The sequence below is a fragment of the Columba livia genome, chromosome 7 (assembly GCF_036013475.1).
Source record: "Columba livia isolate bColLiv1 breed racing homer chromosome 7, bColLiv1.pat.W.v2, whole genome shotgun sequence".
Lineage (NCBI taxonomy): Eukaryota > Metazoa > Chordata > Aves > Columbiformes > Columbidae > Columba > Columba livia.
The window spans coordinates 15,175,889-15,184,566 of NC_088608.1; positions in this window are offsets into that span (position 1 = coordinate 15,175,889).

Sequence of the window (8,678 nt, forward strand, 5' to 3'; positions counted from 1 at the left end):
TTAGCCAAGGCATTTGGCTAATTTATTCCAGAAGGAGGAAGTCAAAGTCCATAGAGATCACACTGTTTATTTGGAAGTATGCATAAAATCCATTTCCTCTGAGTAAGGGATGACTTGAACAACCTTTCTTGCCTGTCTCTAAGCTCTTGTTTGACATTTTTGAACCAAAAATGTTCACTCGTCCTCTGCTTTCTTCTCACTGCATTCTAGACCTGTGTCTCATCTTCTTTTGCCTCCTTTTGTTCACCTCTGAGGAGTTAATTTGGCTTCTTTCTTACACACATACAAACACACACAACTGCTAAAATGAAGAGATGGACAAGCCCTAACACCCACCTCTTAAGCACTCCAATATGCTTCTTGTACCATGTTCCCATACTAGGTGGAGGTTCCTCTCATTTATTTTAGAAACTTAGTCACCTTGTACACTTACCTTATCTACTAGGTAGCAGTAAGACAGCAGTGCCAGAAGTTTTCCATCCAGACAGCAGCCTGACCTTATAGGTACCTAGTTGGAAGTCCCAACAACCAGACAGATCTTCAGTTCTGAATACCAAGGTCAGCCCCTGACTCCTCAGGGCACCTCTGGGATGAGTTGGCCATCTCAGGTATACTGTAACTAGGCTGGGATGTCTTTGGAACTGGACAGAGATCCACCTTTGGGAAAAGGACTAACAATGCTGCAAATTAAAGGTTTCAGCCTGTGAAAAGAGCAGAATAGTATTGTGTTGCCTTGCCAAGAATCCCTCCCATGTTCAGCAGCCAACAGACCTTATTGCAGGACATGCAGTGTTTCATAAATGTTCTACACCTTGCCGCATGAAAACGTACATACCTCTCGTAGCCGAATTCTGTTTTCTGGTGACTGATATATCTGTCTACAGAGTACCACACAAGACTTCATAACTGGAAGCTGCTCTGCTTTTATACCAATGAGTTGAGAACACAACATTCAATTCCTTTCCATATTGTACATCCTAGCAAAACACTTTATTCTTGAAGGCACACATTTTTCCTTGATTAAATGTGAAAGCTGTTCAAACACAAAGATGACCCTTAATTATGGCTTTAAATGCCCTTGGTTAGAATTACCTCCTCGTTCATCTTGAGAAAGTGTAATAAGAAGTAACATAATAATATGCAGTGCTGTAGTTTTGGAGTAATTGCCTACTATACTTGACCTCTGTGAGGCCTTTTCCAGTTACATTTGTAGCTTGCTAATGTTTGGGGATTTTCCAGAATAAATTACGTTAATTGTGTTCTTTGGATCTGTTTTCCACAAAAAGCCCAATAAACAGTAAGAAGAGGGAGGGAGAGAACTAAGTGGCGGAGTTAATTAGATTAGGCTTGTGCTGTAGCGAAGCAGGAAGATTCCACTAAATCCTATAATAGGCCCTAATGAGGATTTTATCATGCTTGTTAAACGGGTCATTTAGTTGTGTGACGGGGCCGCTGAGTGTAATGTAAAAACTGGTTAATAAAAAAAAAAGTCTTCTAATTGCACACATAGTCAAAGCAGTATCAAAAGTGTCCAGCCAGCCAAATGGAATAGCCTCCAACCAAATACAGGAAAAGCTCTGCAGTTCCTGTAATGGTGAACATGTAATGTGATTAGGCCACTTAATTTTCCTTGACTAGCATAAAAATTAATGCTCCATGAGTGATTTACACTGGGGCATTTTAATGATCCAGATTGATCAAGATAGTTATTACTTATTTTTCCTGCTTTGCTTTTTGTTTATTTTGTTTGGTTTTTTGTTTTTGCAGAGGGGTTAAAAATGAATGTAGATCTGGTTGCTGTTGAATCATCTGTACCTGTCCTTTTCATTAGTGTTTGTAGAAAAATCCATAGCAGACTCACTGGCTAACTAATCTCTTTCCAGGATGGGATGAGACAAGCTTTGCATTTTGTTTTCAGGTAGCAGACATCATACAGTAAAATGAGAGTCCTGGAAAATGCACTCCACAGAGTATGCTTCCTTAGCAGGTTATGGGGCTTTTTTGTTATCATTTAAAGACGAAGCTTCTGGATGTCCTGTTTAATACTGAGCATAAGAACTTGTATCTGCCTTGACTTCACCAAGGAGTGCAAATATCCTGTAGTCTCTGAATTCTCTGCTCTTCCACTGCAGGGACCAGCTCCAAGGGGCTAACCTTAGCAACACAGACACATTTAGCAAATCTAAGCTATCAGCAAAAATGGTCAAGATATCACTTGATTCACCTGCTTGTCAAAGTACTAATTTGAAATGAGACACATGGTAAGGGTCTCTGAGCTCAAAGGTCTCCTGTCTCCTGGAAGCCTGTAAAATGATTGTTCCCTGCAAGGTAATTTCTTAGGTGACATCTGGCCTTCATGTCGTTAGAGGCAGAGACCATGCCTTGCCCTAGCTGTTATTTTAGCCCAGAGCTCTCCGCCACTATATACTATAAAGGAAAATGTGTCCTTTGTCTTGCCCCAACCTTCACTTTGGAATTTACTCTTCCAGTTATGCTCCCAGAGATGATTCTAGTTGTTGACACCATTCTTCAGCATTCAATCCAAGCAGACTGATGACCCCCACCCAGCAGACTGTTAGAGCTGCATCTCTGACACTTCCTTTCTTGTGCTTTAAAACATCAATTTGTGTTCTCAAGGCCGCCACTAAAGAAAAGGTTAGATTTATATCAACCTCTGTGGCACATGGCAGGGATCAGGTGGTGACTGAGCAGACGACCACCCTGAATTCCACCCATCCAGCAAATGACAGCCATTACTCCAAGTAACCCACTGAGACGTACCAGCTGCTGCCACCTCCAGCCCAGCTTGGTGGCATCCCCAGAAGCAATGATATGGAATAGTAGGTCATTCGTAAACGCCTCCTCCATCATCCAGTGGCTCTGGTGCCTCAACAACTGAACATCTGCTGGTGAAAATGAAAACAAATTCAACCCTTTCCTGCTTATTCATTCTATGCTAGTGATTTTTCAACCTCTTTCAGTTTGCAGGGGTCTAAGAGTATTCCAGTGACAGCATGTGGAACCCCCTGCAGAGATTTGAGCCAACTGTTAATAAACTTTCTTTTCTTAATTCCTTTTTCAGGGATGAACTAGTGCCGAGAGAAAAATTCCATCAGAGTTCCAGACCCGAGCGGACGGAGGAAGGAATGCAGTCGACCCAATATGAGTGATAAGCATACCTCCACTTTATTGATGCACTAAGCTGGTTTATATAAGACTTACAATAATTATGCATACTCGTCATCTATTAATTGGATAGTATATAGTAATTATGCCTACTCGTCTTCTATTAATTGGATAGTATACAATAATTATGCCTACTCGTCTTCTATTGATTGGATAGTATACATAATGAGCTCAACCTTCTTGTGGTTTCTCTGGAATGCAACCTCCTCACCCTGCTAGAGATAATTCCCCAGCTTGTTTATCTAAACACTCAGCTGAACCAGAGAGCAACCGCTCAGTACTTTTCCACTATGCTACACCAAACTCATGCTAACTGAGGCCTACTCATGCTAACTTAGAACAGAATTCTCCTGATACAATGGATCAATAGAGCCATGCCCCTTCTCTATTAGCCATGTCCCAACACTAGAAGTACTCAGAGACCCAGAGGTAGCTACAGGTAGAATATCACAGTCCTAATCAACACTTTCTAATAGCAATGTAAGAAAAAAAAAGTAAAAATACCTACCCATTTAAAGCATGACAACACCAGCCCACATATTACTGGCACAGTAACTACACAATGAGTTGTGTCTGAACTTGTATAAAATCCAAGATTTAACTGTTCCAAATACGTTCCTTACAGAGCAGGTACCAGAACTGGCTTAATTCATGACAGCTGCCTCATCTTACTTCCTTGAGTCCTTCTTACAACATTCCTGTGCCATAGCAGCTCCTTAAAACTATGCAAACGTTAAGTAGTTTACATTGCTTTGCAAGATTTATATCCTTACTGTACGAAGCCCCACTGTATCGTTCTGTTATCCTTTATTTAGGTTTAGTTTGCGATCACTGAATTACCTGCTCTGTGTTTCTACAGCACTTGACACAATGGAGTCCTATCTATATCTGGATTTCCTCCACACTGAGGCAAATATTAAAATAACGTTATCTCTTAGAAGTAATTGCATTGTAGCATGGCCCCTGAGCCAAGTTAGGGCAAGGAAGCTCCCAGATAAATAAACTAACACTGTAGTTTGGCTTCCTTGCTTCGTTGATTTGTGAGTTTTCAGAGCTATGTTCAGCCAGATTTCTATGGACCAGTTCTCCTGTCCATCAAGATATCTACACAGCCATGCCAGACAACGTATAGAATGATCCCTGTTGCTCACAGCCAGCCTGCAAAGTGCAACCCTGTTGGTGATTCTCACAAACAGCACCTGCTCCTGTTCACAGTCCATTTCTTCAAAATCACATTATCAGTGAGCACAAGGATGCTGAAGAGCTAGCTGGGATAGCAGGTTAAAATCATGCTGATGGTCATAGCTACGGCAATGCAAGCCAGACAAGGAGGGAAATACACTGTGAAAGGAGATGTTGGAGACCCTTACCTTCAGCAGGGACTGCTGAAACAGTTAAAGCCAAGCGTATGCTCTGTTGCTATACCGATAACCATGTTACATCCGTCATACTACAAGATGTAAACGCTTCTAGTGGCTGGATAGCATATTGCCATTTAATGTTTCATTGCACTTCACGTTGCACAACTCAGTCTGCTACTCCCAGCATGCAGAATTAAGTTCACTTTACTGAATCATTTTGCCAAAGAAAGGCTTCTGCTGCTGTTGTTCTAGTCATCAAAATTAGCCATGCATGCATATGTCTGCATGGGTACATGCATGTATGCATGAGAACATCCATCAGATATACAGCTATGACTAGTAACAGTTATGACTAATAAACACAGTCTAAAAATGTGATGTATGAAACATGATTCAAATATTTGATGCAAAACTGCTTAGAGGAGAGAGCAGAAGATCTAGTAATGCTATTCAAATAAGTTAACAGTTGTCACCGAACAAGAGAAAGCCCTTTGTTTTGACTTTGGGGTTAGCCCTGCATTGAACAGGAGGCTGTTCTCCCCATATCTGCCCGACTCCGTGCCATGACATCCCCTTGTGTCCATTAGGGATAGAGCAAAAAACAGTGGGTGTAAACCCTTAAACTGCAGGAAAGAAGATTTAAATTATGTATGAGGAGAATTAGGAACTACATAGCTCAGGAAAGTGTGATGACACTTGCAGAAGATCTTTATGAACCATGTAGAAAAACACCTCCTTGGAGCAGCCTCTGGGGTGGAGGGATGAATTAGATGATCTCTTGAATCTCTGCTATACATCTGATATCTGTGATTTGATACATTTTCTGACAAAAGCTGGGTGAGTAGGATGTGCTCAGAAGGACTGTATTGCTTCACATTAGAGCAGACAACCCTGTACCTTCCTTTCCAATCGATGAGGCTCCCAGAGCACAAAGTGCTGAAATAAAGTAGTTTTAATTGGTGGCTTTCTTTCTTTAAAGAATAAAGAAGTAATATGGGTCACTTCTACTGTGAAACAGCTGTCAGACACAGAAAAGACGTGTATAATGATGAGATGGGAAATTTTGACTTCATGTTCTATTTTATTTGTGACATGGACTTCTCCCCTTTCTTCCTTTTTTGTTCTCTCTCTATTTTGCTTTGTTCCTCCTAATACCAAGTCCTGAAAACGTCCCAACTTGCCAAGTTTTCTTCCTAGAGGCAGTTGAAGCTGCTAATTGCGATCCTATCAGTGAAATGTAGACGTGCCCTTCATCTTTGCTGTACCATTCCCATCTTTCCCCTGCAGTTAATGAAGTGTCTCACACTGAGGAAGGAGTAGTTTGTAAGCCCAGCTTTCACTAAGATACTTACAATGCTGTGCTCACAGCAAGGAATTTGAGCCAAAACTCTCTAAAAATCAAAGGAATTAACAACTATTCACATTTCTGTAGCCTGGGCAGGCAGTAGGCTGCACATGGCTGCAGGTGACTGGGGATGACACTATTGCCTGGGACTTGGAAGTGATGTGCAGCATCTCCTCTGAGCCAGGGACTGTTTATTTGCTTTGTCCCTGATGTAGCACAGCAAGTCCATCATCCAAGACTCATCTCTTCGCTATTTGTCAAAAGGTCAATGACACTCTGTGGATAAAGTGTGGCTTTTTCTTGAGAGGCAGGAGAAATGTGTTTCCTGGAGAAGAGCGAAATATTTTGACATAAGAGTAGTGATGTGTAGGAAATGGACCTGCTTTTCAGCTCTGTTGCTGAAAACTGTTGACAGATGCTACACTTGTGCCACTGAGCAAACTGAGTGAGCTTCCCAGTATGGCATGAAAGCCTGTGGCCACACTCAAGTTCCTGTGGTTTGGGGATGCAAAGATTACTTCTTCCCCAGGGGTTTGAATTGGCTTTGAAGTCTGTCCTTCCAATAACAGGTTATACTGAAATAACAACCTTAAAATTGCTACCTAAATCAAACTAACTTGAGACGCTTTATAAAATTCTAGCGAAAAGTGGGTCTCAACATGTAAAGGGGAAAAATTACTCATAGCCTGTCTTCAAAATCCATCAGTGATGGAGGGTGAGGCCATGGGTGTCTCACAGCAGCATTAATTTTAAACACAAGAAAACAGAATTGCCCACAGACCCACTGAAAGCCACCTAGGAGACTAAGAGAAGGGACAATCCCTGTGAATGAATAAACTTTTGATATTCCACAACAGCTGCGTATTTTCACACTCAGTATTGGCGCATGGGGTCTGTGACCGTCTCTGCTGATCTGTGGCTCTCTGCCTGCACAAGTTCAGAGTTCGTGCAAGTTTTGGACTCAGGGAACAGCATCCCCTCAGAGTATTTATTTAAATGAATAGCTAATAAACTAGAACAAACAAAACAAATACTGCAACCCCAGGGGAGAGGTGCTCTGAAGATTAATACGTGGCAATATTTATGTTAGCACCTGATGTCTTCAGACACGGAAAGCTGGCTGTCATCACTGTCATAGTTGTCTGATTTCTGTAGGAAGTGCTGAAAGGGCCAAACCTCAGACAGGATTACCAGATCCACGTTTGCAGACAGAGTAAGCAAAACCAACAAACGTGGGATTTTGAAATTAAAATACATATATATATATATGTATATAAAGGTTTAGGGATACTTTATTGCCTTTTGCTTCCTATTGGGAAGGGTCCATTTTTAAGTCTTATTTCCAGCAATTAAGGCTGAAAGCTATTCACAGTTATCCCAAGTTTCACATTTTAGCTATTCCTTAAGTATCTGTGAAATGAGGCTGAGTAAAAGAAGGTCATGTGTGCTGTACAGTAACCCACAGATGCAGAATTTCAGAGTCTCTTCATCTTCATGGAAAATGCTCAGGAGTCAACAAATTGCAACTGTTAGGAAATGCTTTTGATTTACAAAGCTGTGAGCACCTAATCCATCCTTGTATTATAACATCTATGTGCATGTTTCTGGCAAACTCTTACCATGTTAAAAGTCCTCAAATCTTACTGGTTGAACGTAACAAACCCAAATTGTGCTGATAGTGTTTCCAGCCATGCAAAGAGAGAGGCCACATGGCCTCCTTGAGTGCTGAAGTCCTCCTCAAACACAGCCAGCTCGGTGGGGAAAGTATGAAGCTTTGCCATGATTCTTGTCACCAGGTGCTAAGTGCAGTTCAAGGAGAAGTGCTCCCAACCAATAAGTGCTCTAATTTTCACTCACTTCTTTCTATTAACGCAAATGAGGTGCATATATCACCTGCCTGAGACAGACCTCCGGTACTAAATGTGGGCAACAATTTCCCCACAAACAGCTCTGGTTCTGCCAGCACATCTCAAGCCAGGGCTGCCCCAGGGCCCATCTGCTGCCCCAGCTTTGGGGCTCTCCATGCTGCTCAGCTGCATGGTCCCCATAATGCCTCCTGGGCTGAGAGCAACTTCTCCCTCTCCTGTATCGTATAGATTTATTCTCAAGAGGTGAACAACTATTACCATACCTCACTGCTGCTAAAAATCTTAATAAGAACACACACACGCATAAAGAGAAATCAAGAAATTAATCAAATTAATGGATAGCCTCTGCAGCACTGTAAATCCAAACATATGAATTTTAACATCTTCGGGGGTTTTAATGCTATTTTTTCCCTTCTGGTATCTGAGCATTATAAAACTCCAGGCAACTCAGTGAACCAGGGAATGCAACTGATTTGAAATAAAAGCAAAATGACTCAGGGGTTTAATTGTCCAAGCTGGGCAAAGTGAAAAAAAAAGTAAATAAGCACTTTGTTATACATGATGAAAACCAAATTGGAGTAGAGTCCAATTCTGCAAACTTTCTTCAGGCAAAATTCTCATCAGTTTCACTGGCAGGGGCATGTGTGAGTTCCCAGAGTGAGATTGAGCAACTGGAAATCATCAAGAGTTTCCAGAGCTGCAGGGCATTTCTGAACAATAAACTTGAAACAAGCAGAAGGTGGGTGATTTTCAGAGCATTTCACCTGTAAAAATCTGGTCTTCTTAAAGTGCCTCCACCAGGGCAACAAAAAGTCTGATGTTGAAGTTGTGCTCCCTCAAACAGCACCTGGGGTGGTGGCTGATTTGAAGAATACTTGTTACCACCCTAGAGTGTGTTGAATTATTTTGATGAAATAC